This window comes from Protopterus annectens, chromosome 8.part0 (genome assembly GCF_019279795.1).
Source record: "Protopterus annectens isolate FY-2018-M chromosome 8.part0, PAN1.0, whole genome shotgun sequence".
NCBI lineage: Eukaryota > Metazoa > Chordata > Ceratodontiformes > Protopteridae > Protopterus > Protopterus annectens.
In genome coordinates, this window is record NC_056741.1 from 19,047,821 (window position 1) to 19,063,224 (window position 15,404).

Genomic DNA, 15,404 nt, shown 5'->3' on the forward strand with positions numbered 1-15,404 from the left:
AAATGATTCTATGTTGCGCAACTTAAAACAAAGGTATGGCATCCAAGTCCAAGGAAGTTATTGTTCTGCTGTATTCAGAATTCAGACCTATCATTGAGTACAATGCCCCCTTTGGTATGTAAACCAGGCATATCCAACAAATGGAACATTCACAGAGGTTCCTCAATAAAAGAATACAGGGTGCAAGTAAAATGTCCTTTGCCTCAAGGCTCTATACCTGTATTGTCTCCTACATGCTTTTGAAGGGAGATCTATGCCTGGCATACAGGACACTACCACCCAACTTTGATGGACCTCCTGCATACCCACAAAACAAACAGCACCAGAATTACCTGTTCTAAAGACTACAACCTTGCCTGTGATATAAACAAGACCTGCTGGAGACAGAGGTATGTATCCCAGAGACTGCCGTGTCTATGGAACAGGCTCCCCATCCATGTGAAGCAGAGTTCCTCCCTAACTTGATTCAAGTGCAACCTGGACAACTGGATGGGGAACAGGAAATTCATCCACGGTTTGGCATCTATGTCTCTAATGGATACAAGCAACCTGTAAATGGTTAGTCTCCCAGGCCCCTGCTTGTAAACGTTTCATATCCCAAACTCATGCTTACAATTATCAAGGGTATCGCAACATGTGAGAGATTTGGGATGCATGGCTAGGCTTAAAAAGGCCCTTGTGGTTAACCTACCATATTTCTTCGTAAATAAGACCTAACCAGAGAATAAGGCCTAGCATGGTTTTCCAGGGTGGTTATAATATAAGCCCTACCCCAAAAATAAGCTCCAGTTAAGATAAACAACACACGACAGACGTGTTGAATTATAAAATATTGACACCCGTTGACTGAGGTTATCGTACTCTGCTTGCCATTTTCGGACCACTCTGACGCCCTTCTTCTCTTTGCAGAAAGTCGTAACATTCTTTCCCTGGGAGTCCACCACGATTCTTACTGTAACCCTAATCAACATACACACTTGACGGCTGAGATCTCTACCTCAATGTTCACATAGCCCAAACTGTCCAAAAGGTTCATAAGAAAATGGGTACTCTATAGGCGCAAACACTTTCACTGATAAGGCAAGAATCACCTTAGCTCAAACTCACCTTCTATCCACTCTTACTTATGCAGCCCCAATTTTAACCCACATTAGAAAAACTGATCTTGATAAAATGGAATCAAGTTACAACAAAACTGCTAAATTCACCAATAACTCTACTTTCAGAGCCCACCACTGCCAAGTACTAAGACACCTTAAATGGCTAGAATTACCCCAATTACTCACTTTCCGACAGCTAACCACTGCATTTAACATCCTCCCTGAGAAAACTCCTGCCTTACAGCATCTGCTCACCCATTAATCTACCACTCGCCCCCTCTGCTCTACCACATCTCTCCTCAGTACCATTAGGGCTAACACTGCAGGAAAATCACTACTCTCTTACCATTGCCAAGGCCTGGAATAACCTCCCTTCCCCCATTATCGCTGCCACAAATATTACACAATTGAAAAAACTACTTAAATCACACCTTCTGGAAACTTGGATCTGCCCATGCATAACTTGATACAACCCCCCTTCACTGCACTCTCCAATTACTATGGATCCAATTTCTCAACATAGGTCTTGTCCTACTATGTCAAGTATTTTACTCTCATTTTTCCTAGTATTTGGCATATTTATATAACCTTTTTATTTATACTTGTTCCCTCTAAGCTAGTTACTATAATTTGTCTAAACTTGTACTAAAATTTTTGTACTTTGTATTTTTCCCTGAAATTGTGACTTTTGTTCATTTACTATTTGTAATTTTGCTGTACTCATTTTCAGAGCTTTTCTCCCCGGGCTTCCACTGAAAATGGACCTTGTCCAGCTGACTTTTCCCAGTTAACAAATGTAAAATAAACATTGGCAGGTGTACTTTGATCGGTCAAAGTACAGACAACGCACGTAAAGCACGTGCACTTAACGAATGACTGCGGCTGTGTCTTCTTAACCATTTTGTGTTGCCACTCCGGTCTAGTAATTCTTCAATTAACACCCCCCCAGACAAGATGAGTAGAAAAAAAAAGAGCTATTCCATCGAGTATAAGAAAGGAATCATGGAGGACTCCCGGGGAAATCTGACTGCTTTCTGCAAACAGAAGTTAGAACTCCAAATGGTCTGAAAATGGCATGCAGTGTACAATAACCTCAGTCAACAGGCCAACGAGGGAAATGCTAAGTGCAAGTGTGGATCAGGTCGGCAACCATTATTTCCCGCGCTGGAAGACATTTGTGAATGGATTGCTAACAGGAGAGCAAAGGCTTTGGTTGGGTGTAGGGCTGCTATTCAAGCATTTGCCCTTGCAATGGCACGACAGTTACAAATATCCCCAGAATAATTCAAAGCATCACAACATTGGCTGGATGGCTTCCTTCAGCGATATGAACCGTCTCTAAGAAAATCAACACTATTCAAGCTGGAAGATACTGAAGTTATTAAACGTGCACTTGCGTTCAAGTCCTTTGTTGATGGCATCGACTTTTCTAAATACCAACTCTCCAACATGATTGCTATGGATGGCAGTGTTTAGGGGCCAAGGATCTCAAACAACAATTGATCAGAGGGGGTGCTTTGTCAATCTACATTCCCTCCACTTTTTACAAGAGTGTATATGTTACCTGTATTTTGGCAATTCAGCTAGATGGAAAGAAAAAGCACAGTTGTGTACACTTACCATAAATGTAGATGTTAAGAGTGTATTCACTGTTGCAGTCATTACATTTGGGTAATCTCAAGTTGCCCTCAGTCGACCTGATTAACATAGTCTTGGGTCCTGCGTCTGTTGCTGTCCCTTCTTCCATGACATCAGGTCATCAGGGGTATAAAACATGCAGCAGACACCATTACATCAGTTTTTCTTGCCCCAGATGTCAGGTGCCCCCAAATGGGGACAAAAAAAAAAAAAAAAAAAAATATATATATATATATATATATATATATATATATATACATATATACACACACACACACACACACACACACACATATATATACATATATACACACACATATATACATATAAAAAATATATATATATAAATTAGAAAATATACCTCCAAACAAAAGCAAAAAGACCAAAAAGGCTTTTATGCATAGTAAAAGAAAGAAGGGGTATACTAAAAGAAAAACAGGGGGCTGGAGGGAGGGTAACCAGGACTGCAACAGTGAATATACTCTAACATCTATATTTATGGTAAGTGTACACAACTGTACTATGTTCTTAGTGTTTCACTGTTGCAGTCATTACATTTGGGTAGATTCCCAAAGCTAAGGTTGGGAAGATGGATTTATACAGCATTAGGACCAGCTATAAAGGCCCTGCAAAACAGCAGTGGCAATGCCAGCTCTGGATTTAGAGAAAATTGGTAAGTGATAATGCTTGGTGAAAGTATAAACGGAACTCAAGGTAACAGCTTCTAGAATATCCCTGGCAGGAACAACTGAGAAAGGCTGCTGAAGTAGATGCAGCCCTGGTGGAATGAGATCTGATCCCCTGAGGGATAGGTTTTCCATGATACTTGTAACAGAAATGAATACAATGGCTTATCCATTTACAAATGGTTTGCTTTGAAACCGCCTTCCCCTCTGCCCCTGCAGCAAATGCTACCAGCAGCAGTTCAGATTTTCTTTGAGATTTAGTCCTGTCCAAGTAGAATCCAAGTTGTCTGTGTACATCCAATGAATGCAGAATCCACCCCCCCCCCCTTGTTCTGTGCACTGGGAAAGAAAGTTGGCAAATGAATGGACTGATTAAGAGCCACACTGGATACCACCTTGGGCATGAATGATGGACTGGTCCTGAGTGACACCCTGTCCACATGAAAGATGATGAAAGGCTCCACTGCCATAAGGGCCTGTAATTCAAATATCTTTTTAGCTGAAGTGATTGCTAAAAGGAAGGCTGTTTTCCAGGAAAGGAATTTTAAGTCTGCAGTTGCAGCTGGCTTGAAAGGAGGTAGAGTGAGTTTCTCCAATACAAAGTTAAGGTCCCAGGCAGGGGTTGGAGCTCTCCTGGGTGGTCTCAAGTTTTTGGCCCCTCTGAGATACTGCTTTAGAAGAGGATGAGAGAAGAGATCTGGGTCTCTGTTGTAATGAGCTGAAATGGATGAGGCATTGATTTTTATGGAAGAAAAGGACAGGCCCTTGTGAAGCATCTCAGTTAAGTATTGCAAAATCTGAGGTAAACTGGGCACTGCTGTGCTCATCCCATGAGATTGATTCCAGGCACAGAATCTTTTCCATTTGTCAGCATAAGATTTTCTAGTACTAGGTCTTCTCGCCTCCAAAATGACATCCATCACAGGTTTGCTGAGGGATGCTAAGGGGGAATTTAAGTGATTAGCTAAGCTGCAAGACTCAATGTTTGGAGCCGACTGTGCAGAATTTGGTTCTCCTGCTGAGAGTAAGGAAGGTGTTTGAGGCAGGTGTCACAGAGAAACATGCGACATACTGCACAGGAGTGCATACCCAGTGTTGGCGAGGCCAGTCTGGAGCAATCAAAATCATTTTTGGTTTGTCCTGTTTGACTTTTAGTAGAACTGTGGAGAGCAAGGGCAGAAGGGAAAAGGCGTGTTCTGATAGGTTTTTCCAACTGAAGGACACAGCATCCACTTTCCAGGCTTGTGATGAGTTCTTGTGCAAAATTTGTCCAACTGGTAGTTCTGGGTTGAGGCAAAAAGATCTATGTCTGGGCTCCCCATTTGCGTGTCAACATGTTGAAAATCCGTGGTTCCAGTTTCCATTCGTGAGGGTCCATGAGATTTCTGCTAAGTTCGTCTGCCAGAACATACTTTCCTGGCAGGAATTGAGCTTGTAGTTGTACTTGGTAGCTCAAGGCCGTGTTCCACAATGCCATGGCTAGTCTGCAGCGGGGGTAGGAATGTGTACCCCCCTGCTTGCTTATGTACCACATAACCGTGGTGTTGTCAGTCTATCAGTAATTGTCCTGGATGAAGGTAGCCCTTGAAGGCTCAGTGCATTCTGTGCAGCTAGCATTTCTTTTTGATTGATATGAAGCTGCATTTGATTTGGGCTCCATTTGCCCTGAATACACTTCCCTGCCAGATGAGCCCCCCATGCATAGTCTCATGAGTCTGTAGTTAGGGTCTGGGCGGCAGGGGGTGGTGTGAATGGCAGTCCCTTGTTTTGGTGGCAGTCCTCTGCCCATCATAGGAATTCTAGGTGCAGGCAAGGTATGATAGTAATCTGTTTCCAGGCTGTGACAATGTTGATTCCATTAACTTTTTAAGCACCACTGAATTTCCTCATATGCAGTCTTGCATATGGAATTAGAAGAATGCAGGAGGCCATGAACCCCAAGGCTTGCAGTATTTGCCTTGCAGATAGCAGGGATTTTGTGGCCACCTGTTTGAAGTAAGTCACCAAATGAATTTGCATTTCTGGCGCAAGGAAAGCCATCTGGGCAGTTGTATTCAAGCTTGCACCCAGGAATGTAAGCTTTTGAGAGGGTACTAGTTGAGATTTCTTTTCATTTATAGTGTACCCTAGACAGGTTAGAACTCTTTACAAACACCGGATGTTTTAGAAGAATGGCCTGGTTTTCTGCCCGAATTAGACAATCGTCCAGGTATGGATATATTTGAATATTTCTTTGCCTGCAAAATGCAATTACTGGAGCCAGGCACTTTGTGAATACCCTGGGCGCAGTAGACAAGCCAAAGGGCAGTGCACAGAACTGAATGCATGCAGCCTGCTTTGAAGCGTAGGAATCTTCTGCAAGATTCCCTGATTGGGATATGCAGGTAAGCCTCAATTCGAGAGCTGCCAACCAGGCATCATTGCCTAGCATAGGAAGCAACTGGTGAAGAGTCGGCATCTTGAATTTTGGAATGTCCAGAAAGGTGTTTAGAGTAGATAGGTCCAGAATTGGACGCCATGATTTGTCTTTTCTGGGTACCAGGCAAAGTCTGGAATAGAAACAGTGTCCTTTTTCCTCTTCTTGTACTAGTTGAATAGCCCCCCATGTTTAGGAGGGAAAGTACTTGCTTGAGCCTCTGCCCACTGATTTGGGGCCAGGTCTGGCCACCCGTTTGGAATTGGCAGCGTGTGGAAATGAAATCTGTATCCCTGGGACATTATATTTAAAACCCATTTGTCCTGGGTTATAAGTTGCCAGTTTCTTGAATGAACAGCCAGTTTGCCAGTTTCTTGAATGAAGAGCCAGTTCTCCCCCCAAAGGGGCAGCTAAGAGTTACGTGCTTGGTAATTCAAAGGGAAGTCATGGAGACTGTTTACCATAGGGTGATGCCTTGTTGTTTCCAGATTTGGAAGTGGAAGCACCCCATTGCTTAGTTCTGAAAGTCCCTTGGGACTGAAGCCTGGTGCTTTTGGAATGTCTGGGTTTGGTCAAAGTGGCTCTGGAAGGAGCTGGAAAGGACCAGTTCTTAGTAGGCCAATGCCTACTAAATCTAGGAGGTTGCACTTGTAATAAATCTTTTGCAGTTTGCATAGATTTAGCTTTATCTTCCATCTTTTTTAGAACTTCTTAAGCCTTATTGCCAAAAAGGCAGTCCTGCTGTAAAGGAGGATCCAAAAGTTTTGCTTTAACATGATCAGGCAGAGGCTGCTCCTCAAGCCAAGCATGCCATCTTAGGACACACCCAGTAACAGCAGCCCTACAAGAGGCCTCTAAAGAATCAAAACCACATTGCAAAGTATGTTTGCCAACTTGTTCAACCGAATGCAATAAATCCTGCAAATCTTTATTCTCCACACAGTCAGAAATAAACATCATTTTCTGTTTAAGCAGTCCCATGATATGCTGTTGATATTTTAGCATATGGAATTGACAGTTTAAAGCCCTGATTGCTAAGGTTGCAGAAGTATAAACCTTTTTACCCCATCTATCCAGCACCCTGGAGTCTCTATCAGAAGGGATAGGATTTTTAGCAGTAGAAGCCTTAATGCCCTTGGGCCCCTGAGAAATGGTTTCAGGATCTGCAACAGGATTTTTGAAAATTAATTTGTGGGACTCAGGAACCCTGTACTACCTGTCTGGTTTGCTAGGGGCTGGAGGCAAGAAATCAAGAGACATACTGGATTCCGAAAACACATCAACAATATCTAGTACAGAAGTATAGCCAAAGGTCTATGCTTGGGTAGAAGGCAATCCCCAAGCCTCTTTTTGGATTCAGAGAAAACCTGACTTTCCCAGTGGAAATGCTCTCTTAAGGTATGTAAATCTCTTAAGGTATGTAAAGTTTCCCCAAAAGAGAAATCCTCAGGCGGAGAAGCAGACTGAATAGAATCCTCTGCATCAGAGTCCTCATAAGTAGGTATGGACAAATCCAGATAATCAGAAGTGTCATTAGAAACTGTCCTATTCAGAAGATTCATAGTCAAATTCAATCCTAGGCCTCTTGGAGGGGAGGGGGGAGTTGACTACCACTGATTAGAGTAATTAAATCTTCAGCCATTTTGATCATTTGTTTTTTAGGCACAGGGGCCTGAATATGTGGCCTGGACATCATTTTTACAGACACAGATCAAGATTTAGGCCTTAGCACTGAAGTTGGAGTCTGTTTAATTTGCAAGTCTGTAGGTCTGAATACACCCTCAGAAGCCGGTGCCTGCTCAGCGGCTCCGGAATCATTCAAGGTAGGGACATCAGCGGGTTCCATATGTGATACATCTCGTGGCATACCAATGGGTCTCAGTAGAGACCTGCGAATCAGAAGTAGCAGGTATCAGGGGCTGCAAAAGCGCCTCACTGAGTACCGGCGAACTGGCGACTAGCTTAGAAGCGTTGTCGGCAGTTTTGGACCTCAACGGCCTGTCTTTTTCTTTGCGTTTTTTTCGTAATTCCAGTAGTTGGATGGCTAACCGATGTCATTTCTGGATAATTAAACCATGAACAGAAGTATTTTGAAGCAAAAATGTACAGATGACTGATAGTGTGCTGATTAAATAAAGCACAAAACCTACAGCAAGGTAGGTCGTGGTCAGGGCCTAGGAAAGGAACACAGTCCAAATGAAAATCCTTGAGAGGTACTTGCTTCCCACAAGTAATACAATTATTAACTTTTACTGACATCGGTAAGTAGCAAGAAAAAGTTTCCCCAACGGGGTACTTGGCTTTTAGTTGAAGACTTCAGTTCTGAAACTCGAAGACGAAAATTTCAGGAGTCGGCTGACCAGCACTTGCGAACTGCTTCTGCTTTGGGCACCGCGTGGCAAGAAAGACTGATGTAATGGCATCGGCTGCGTGTTTTATACCCCTGACGACCTGACGTCATTGAAGAAGGGACAGCAACTGACACAGGACCCAAGACTCTGTTAATCAGGCCGACTGAGGGCAACCTGCCAGCAGATTACCCAAATGTAATGACTGCAACAGTGAAACACGAACATCTCCAGGTAGCAGCTTCTAGGATGTCCCTGGGAGGTACGCCTCTGAGAAAGGCTGTAGAGGTAGATGCAGCCCTGGTTGAGTGGGGTCTGATTCCCTGTGGGATAGGTTTTCCATAGTGCTTATAGTAGAAATGAATGCAATGGCCTATCCATTTGGAGATGGTTTGCTTTGAAATAGCCTTCCCCTCTGTCCCTGCAGCAAATGCCAACAGCAGTTGTTCAGATTTCCTTTGAGGTTTACTGCTGTCCAAGTAGAATCTAAGTGGTGTGTGCACATCTAAGGATTGCAGTATCTGTTCCCCTTTGTTCTCTGGATTAGGAAAGAAGGTTGGTAAATTAATGGACTGATTAAAGGCCACACTGGATACCACCTTTGGCATGAGAGAGGGATTGGTCCTGAGGGACACCCTGTCTGCATGAAAGATGATGAAAGGCTCTACTGCCATAAGGGCCTGTAATTCACATACCCTTCTTGCTGAAGTGATTGCTAAAAGGAAAGCTGTTTTCCAAGAAAGGAATTTTAAGTCTGCAGTAGCAACTGTCTCGAAAGGAGGAAGGGTGAGTTTTTCCAATACAAAGTTAAGGTCCCAGCCTGGAGTTGGCGCTCTGCTGGGTGGTCTTAAATTTTTGGCCCCTCTGAGGTACTGCTTGAGCAGTGGATAAGAGAAGAGGGGAGGTTCTGTGATATGAGCTGAAATGGCTGAGGCGTAAATTTTTAGAGGAAAAAAACAGGCCCTTGTGAAGCATCGCAGTTAAGTATTGTAAAATCTGAGGTAAATTGGGCACTGCTGTACTCATCCCTTGAGACTGGTTCCAGGCACAGAATCTTTTCCATTTTTCAGCAAAAGATTTTCTAGTACTAGGCCTCCTTGCCTCTAAAATGGTATCCATCTCTGGTTAACTGAGGGATGGTAAAGGAGAGATTAGGCAATCAGCCAGGCTGCTAGGTTCAGTGTTTGAAGCTGAGGGTGCAGAATCTGGTTCTCCTGCTGAGACAGCAGGGTAGGAGTCTGAGGTAGGTGCCATGGGGCCAGCAGTGACACTGTGCAGGAGGGGGTACCAGTGTTGGCGTGGCCAGTCTGTCCTTGGTTTGTCTTTAGCAGTACCTTGGAGAGCAGAGGCAGAGAAGGAAAGGCATAAACTGATAGGTTTTTACAGCTGAAGGACAAAGCATCCACTTTCCAAGCTTGTCTGTGGGTAGTCCTTGTGCAACATTTTTCCAATTGATAGTTCTGGGCAGAGGCCCAACAGGTCTATATCTGGGCTCCCCCATTTGCTTGTCAACATGTTGAAAATCCTTGGTTCCAGCTTCCACTCGTGTGGGTCCATGAGGTTTCTGCTTAGTCCGCCTGCCAGTGTATTTAGTTTTCCTGGGAGGAATTGAGCTTGTAGATGCACTTGGTAGCTAAGGCTGTGTTCCACAATGCCATGGCTAGTCTGCAGAGGGTGTAAGAATGTGTAGCCCCCTGCTTGTTTATGTATCACATAACAGTGGTGTTGTCCGTCTTTACCATTAATTGTCCTGGAAGAAAGTGGTCCTTGAAGGCTGTCAGCACATTCTGCACAGCTAATATTTCTTTTTGATAGATGTGCAGGTGCATTTGACTTGGGTTCCATTTGCCCTGAATGCACTTTGCTGCCAGGTGCGCCCCCATGCATAGTCTGAGTCTGTTAGGGTTTGGGCGGCAGGGGGTAATGTGAAGGGTAGTCCCTTGTTTTGGTGGCAGTCCTCTGCCCACCAAAGGAACTCTAGGCGTAGGCAAGGTATGATAGGAATCACTGCTTCTAGATCCTGAGAATGTTGACACCATAGGCTTTTTTAGATACCATTGTAGTTTCCTCACATGCAGTCTTGCGTATGGAATTAGAAGAATGCAGGAGGCCATGAACCCCAAGGCTTGTATTTGCCTTGCAGGTAGCAGCGTTTTTGTGGCCACTTGTTTGAAGTAGGTTGTCAAGTGAATTTGTTTCTCTGGCGTGAGGAAAGACATCTGGGATGTTGTATTCAAGCTTTCTCCCAGGAATATAATTTGACAGGGTACCAGGTGTGATTCTGTTTCGTTTTTGGTGTACTCTAGACAAGTTAGCACCCTTTGTACAAAAAGCCAGATGATTCAAAAGTATGTCCTGGTTTTCTGCCTGAATTAGACAATCGTCAAGGTATGGGTATATTTAAATATTTCTTTGCCTGCAAGATGCAATGACTGGAGCTAGGCACTTTGTGAATGCCCTGGGCGCAGTAGATAAGCCAAAGGGCAGTGTAGAGAACTGATAGTGCATGTAGCCTACTTTGAAGCATAGGCATCTTCTGCAAGATTACCTAACGCTAACCTTAGTATGGGTCTTTTTGGGTCAGAATATATTTATAGAAGTACATTTTTTCGTCAATATGTGGTTAGGTATTTTCGATATATTGACTAATTTTTATTGCCTAGGGTGGTCAATAAATGGTTGAACAATTTATTCACTCACTACATTGTAATAGATTTTACTTTACAATTTGGTTCGTTAGTAGAAACATTTATTCCATTTCTGGATGCACACTTGAGTATTATTAATGGGACTGTTTTACATAGTACTATTCATAGAAAATTTGATCAAGGTACACAATTTGTGCACAGAGATAGTTGCCATCCGACTCATACTTTGGAAGCACTTCCATATGGTGAGCTGTTAAGGGTATCCAGAATATATAATATCGGGGATTTAAGAAAATAATTAAAAGCAACTGTGGACATGTTTGAGAAGAGGGTTATAATAGAAGCTTGATAGAAAGAAGCTGGAAGAAATTATGTTCGGGCTCGGTCATAAAAAATCCACATACTAACTCACAGATGTTGGTTCCATACAAGACTAATGGAAAATAATCTCCTGAGTCTATTTATTTTGTTACTACATTTGGATGTTTTAGTTCTGAAATTATTAAAGTAGTGAAATATTTTTGGAATTTTGTGCTCTGAAAAATGTTTCTTCCTGGTTAAATGCCAGATTAGGCATTTCTTACAGAAGGGGTAGAAATATACAAAACTTCATTGTCACGGGTTTTGTACCCGATTCCAGGATTAATCGAAACATATTCCCGCTAGGCACATTTTGTTGCAACAAATGTAAAGCATGCAAATATGTGGTAGATAAGTTTGTTAACATTAATCATATTCCATTTGATACATGTAGTTTTACTTGTAATATAGAGGGAGTTATTTATGCACTTAAATGCCCTTGTGATTTGTTTTATATTGGAGAGACTAAGAGGGCATTTAAGGTTAGAATGCTTGAGCATATTAAGAGACATTAATAATGAGAAAGAAGCAAGCTTTGTAGCTACTCATTTTAAATCTTTTCATAACAGCAGTAGTGAAGGATTGCAGGGTACGATACTAGAGAAAGTTAAAGTATCAGTGTTTGATGAAGGTCTTAAAAAAACAGCTTTTGACAAAGGAATCCCTTTACATTCTGAAATGTAATACTTTGCATTCATATGGACTTAATGAAGAGCTAAATTGGAAGTATCGGATTTAATTGATTGTTTAACTGAACACAGTATAGGAGGCAAGTTTTTCTGATGTGTTTTTACTCCTTGAAGGCTTGTGTGTTGAGCCGAGACGTTAGAGCAGAGCTGACCGTTTTTGCAGTTCTTTTTAAATACATTATTGGCGGATATGGCGGATTCACTGGCTGGTTGTTCTTTTTCCTTCTGCATTGGTGGTTTCATTATCTTCTGGAAGATTCCCTGATTGGGATGTGCACGTAGGCCTCCTTTAAATCTAGTGCTGCCAACCAGGCATCTTTGCCTAGCATAGGAAGTAACTGGTGAGGAGTCAGCATCTTGCATTTTGGAATCACCAAAAAGGTGTTTAGAGTAGACAGGTCCAGGATAGGATGCCATGAATTGTCTTTTCTGGGTACCATGAAAAGTCGAGTAGAAACCTTGCCCCTTTTCCTTTTCTGGTACCAACTGAATAGCCCCTATGCTTTAGAGAGAGTACTTGCTTTTGGGCCTCTGCCCACTGATTTGAAGGTATATCTGGCCAACCGCTTGGAGTTGGTAACACGCGGAAGTGAAATCTGTATCCTTGGGACACTATTTAAAACCCACTGGTCCTGGGTAACGAGTCCCCAGTTCTTTGCATGAAGTGCAATCTTTCCCTCCAAAGGGGCAGTCAGTTGAGAAGTGTTTGGAAGTTTTAGAAAATAAGTCACTGAGAGAGTTTACCATAGGGAGGAGTTTTATTACTCCCAGATTTGGAAGTGGAGGCCCCCCACTATTTAGTCCTGTGCATCCCCTGGGACTGAAGCCTGAGTGCTCTGCTGGATCTGGGTTTGGACTGAGAAGGTCTGGAAGAGGCAGGAAAGGACCAAATCTTAGAAGGCCAATGCCTACTAAATCTTGGGAGGTACTTGTAATAAATCTTTAACAGTTTGCATAGATTTAGCTTTTTCCTCCATCTTATTAAGAACTTCTTCTGCCTTGTTGCCAAACAGGTGATCCTGGTTTAAGGGAGCATCCAGTAATTTCGCTTTAACATGATCTGGCAAGGATTGCTCCTTAAGCCAAGCATGCCTTCTAAGTGCAGACACAGTTACAGCAGCCCTGCAAGATGCCTCTAGTGAATCAAAACCACACTGCAACGTATGTTTACCAACTTGTTCAGCAGAATGCATCAAATCCTCTAAATCCTTACTTTCAGCACAATCAGGAATTAACAATTTTCTGTGTAAGCAATCCAATAATATGCTGCTGATACTTTTAACATATGAAACTGGCAATGGTCTCAGGATACGCAGTAGGATTTTTGAAAAGGAACTAGAGTCAGGAACCCTGTAATATTTATCAGGTTTTCTGGGAGCAGGAGGTAAAGAATCGGGGGGCCAAAAGGCATCAACAATGTCCAGTACAAGAGGTATAGCTAAAGGCCTGAAAGACCTGTGCTAGGGCAGGAGTAAGAAATCCCCAAGCCTCTTTTTAGAATCAGAGAAATCCTGACTTTCCCAATGAAAATGTTTCCAGAGAGTATGCAAGGCTTCACCAAAAGAGAAATCCTCTGAGGGGGAAGCAGAGGGAATAGAGTCCTCAGAATCAGAATCCTCATAGGTAGATAAGGGTAAATCCTTGTCATCAGAAAAAACAGAAAATTCAGAATCCTGGTCAGAAGTATCATAAGCAAACTCAGTCCTAGGTCTCAGAGGGGGAAGGTTGGCTTACCCTGATTTAAGTAATAAGGTCTTCAGCCATTCTTATTTGTTTTTTAGGCATAGAGGGGCCTGACCATGCGGTCTGGGCGTTAATCTTCTAGGCATGGTTCGAGTTTTAGGCCTTGAAGAAGATAGCGTCTGTTTAATATGCAAGTCTGTAGGCCTGAATACACTCTCAGAAGCCGGTGCCTGCACAGTGGCTCTGGACCCATCCAAGGTAGAGACATCTGCAGGTTCCACAGTTGAAGCATCTCCCGGCAGTAGAGGCCTGCGAATCTGAAGTAGCGGGTATCAGGGGCTGTGAAAGCACCTCACTGAGTACCGGCAAACTGGCGACTTGCTTAGAAGCGTCGTCGGCAGTTTTGGACCTAGGAGGCCTGTCTCTGTCTTTATCTTTGCGTTTTTTCAGAATGTCAGAAGTCGGATGGCTTACCGAAGACATATCAGGATAATTGAACAGAGCACCAAAATATTTAGAAGTGCAAATATACAGACAATGGATAGCTCGTGGTTTAAATAAGGCACAAAACCGACAGAGAGGTACATCGTGGTCAGGGCCTAGGCAAGGAATACAGTATGAATGAAAATCTTTATGAGGTATTTGCTTTCCACAAGAAATGCAATTATTTACTTTTACTGACATCAGTTAAGAGCATGAAAAAGTTTCCCCAATGGGGTACTTAGCTTTTAGTTGAAGACTTCGTTCTGAAACTCGAAAACAAAAATTTCAGGAGTCGGCCGATCGGCACTTGCGAACTGCTTCTGCTTCGGGCATCGCACGGCAAGAAAGACTGATGTAATGACATCGGCTGCGTGTTTTATACCCCTGACGTCACGGAAGGAGAGACAGCAACTGATAACCCAAATGTGACGACTGCAACAGTGAAACACGAACATTGGAGAGAAATCAGCATGGAAACTTTGTGAAGCTTAGCCTGCCAAGAGATCGTGACTTGGGTGAAAAATTCATGGGATAAAATCACTGACAGCTGTGTTGCCAATGCACTACAAAGCAGGCTACTTGGACAAGAAGTGCTCATTTAAGGAGAGCTCTATTGCTAGGCATGACAGATTGGGGCCAATGGTTCTACAGGACATGGAGTCGCAAGAAATTCAGGCCGGAATTCGGGGGTTGGAGACTTATGACAATGTTCCAGAAGATGACATGACTGTATTTGAATACCTTTTTCATTACCGGTGCAACAGAATGGATTGCTTCTGCTTTCAGTTTTATTCCCCTCCTCCAATACACATGTATTGAAATTTTTCTGCACTTTAAGCATGAAATATTGCACTGTGAAAGCCAAGGTGTAGATATTCTGAAGTTGAAATGTTTGTTGCACTGTTTATGTAGAATTCTCAATTGTTAACATGTTATTTAAAACTGCTGCCCAATAACAAAAGTACCAAATAAATGTCAATTTGTATACATGAATAAATGTCGATTTTTGTACGTGAATAAATGTCGATTTGTGTACGTGAATAAATGTAGATTGTTGTACGGGGGTAAATAAGACATCCCCTGATAAGCCCTAATGCATATTTTGGCGGGGAAAGAGTATAAGATCCGGTCTTATTTTCTGAGAAATAGGACAGCATACATCTATGAACCTATGAAGTTACCTAAAAGGGAGCCAGCACAGAAGTGAACTGGATGACAGATTACTTCTTGCAACAAAAAAGAATTGTAACTACACAAAAAACTCCTCTAAGCCATGTGTTAAACTGACATTAGGGATGCAGTAGATCCTTAGTGTAGCAGATGTGTATAAAAGTTCTTAAATCATTCCAAAAG

The 15,404-nt window shown here is 42.7% G+C and overlaps 1 protein-coding gene across 1 annotated transcript in view; it reads right to left on the reverse strand.

The window, feature by feature from the left end:
* The window catches only part of LOC122807962 (chromodomain-helicase-DNA-binding protein 4-like), a 1,347,878-nt gene that overhangs the window by 596,843 nt on the left and 735,631 nt on the right, over window positions 1–15,404 (reverse strand). The gene's annotated exons all lie outside the window — the stretch shown is intronic.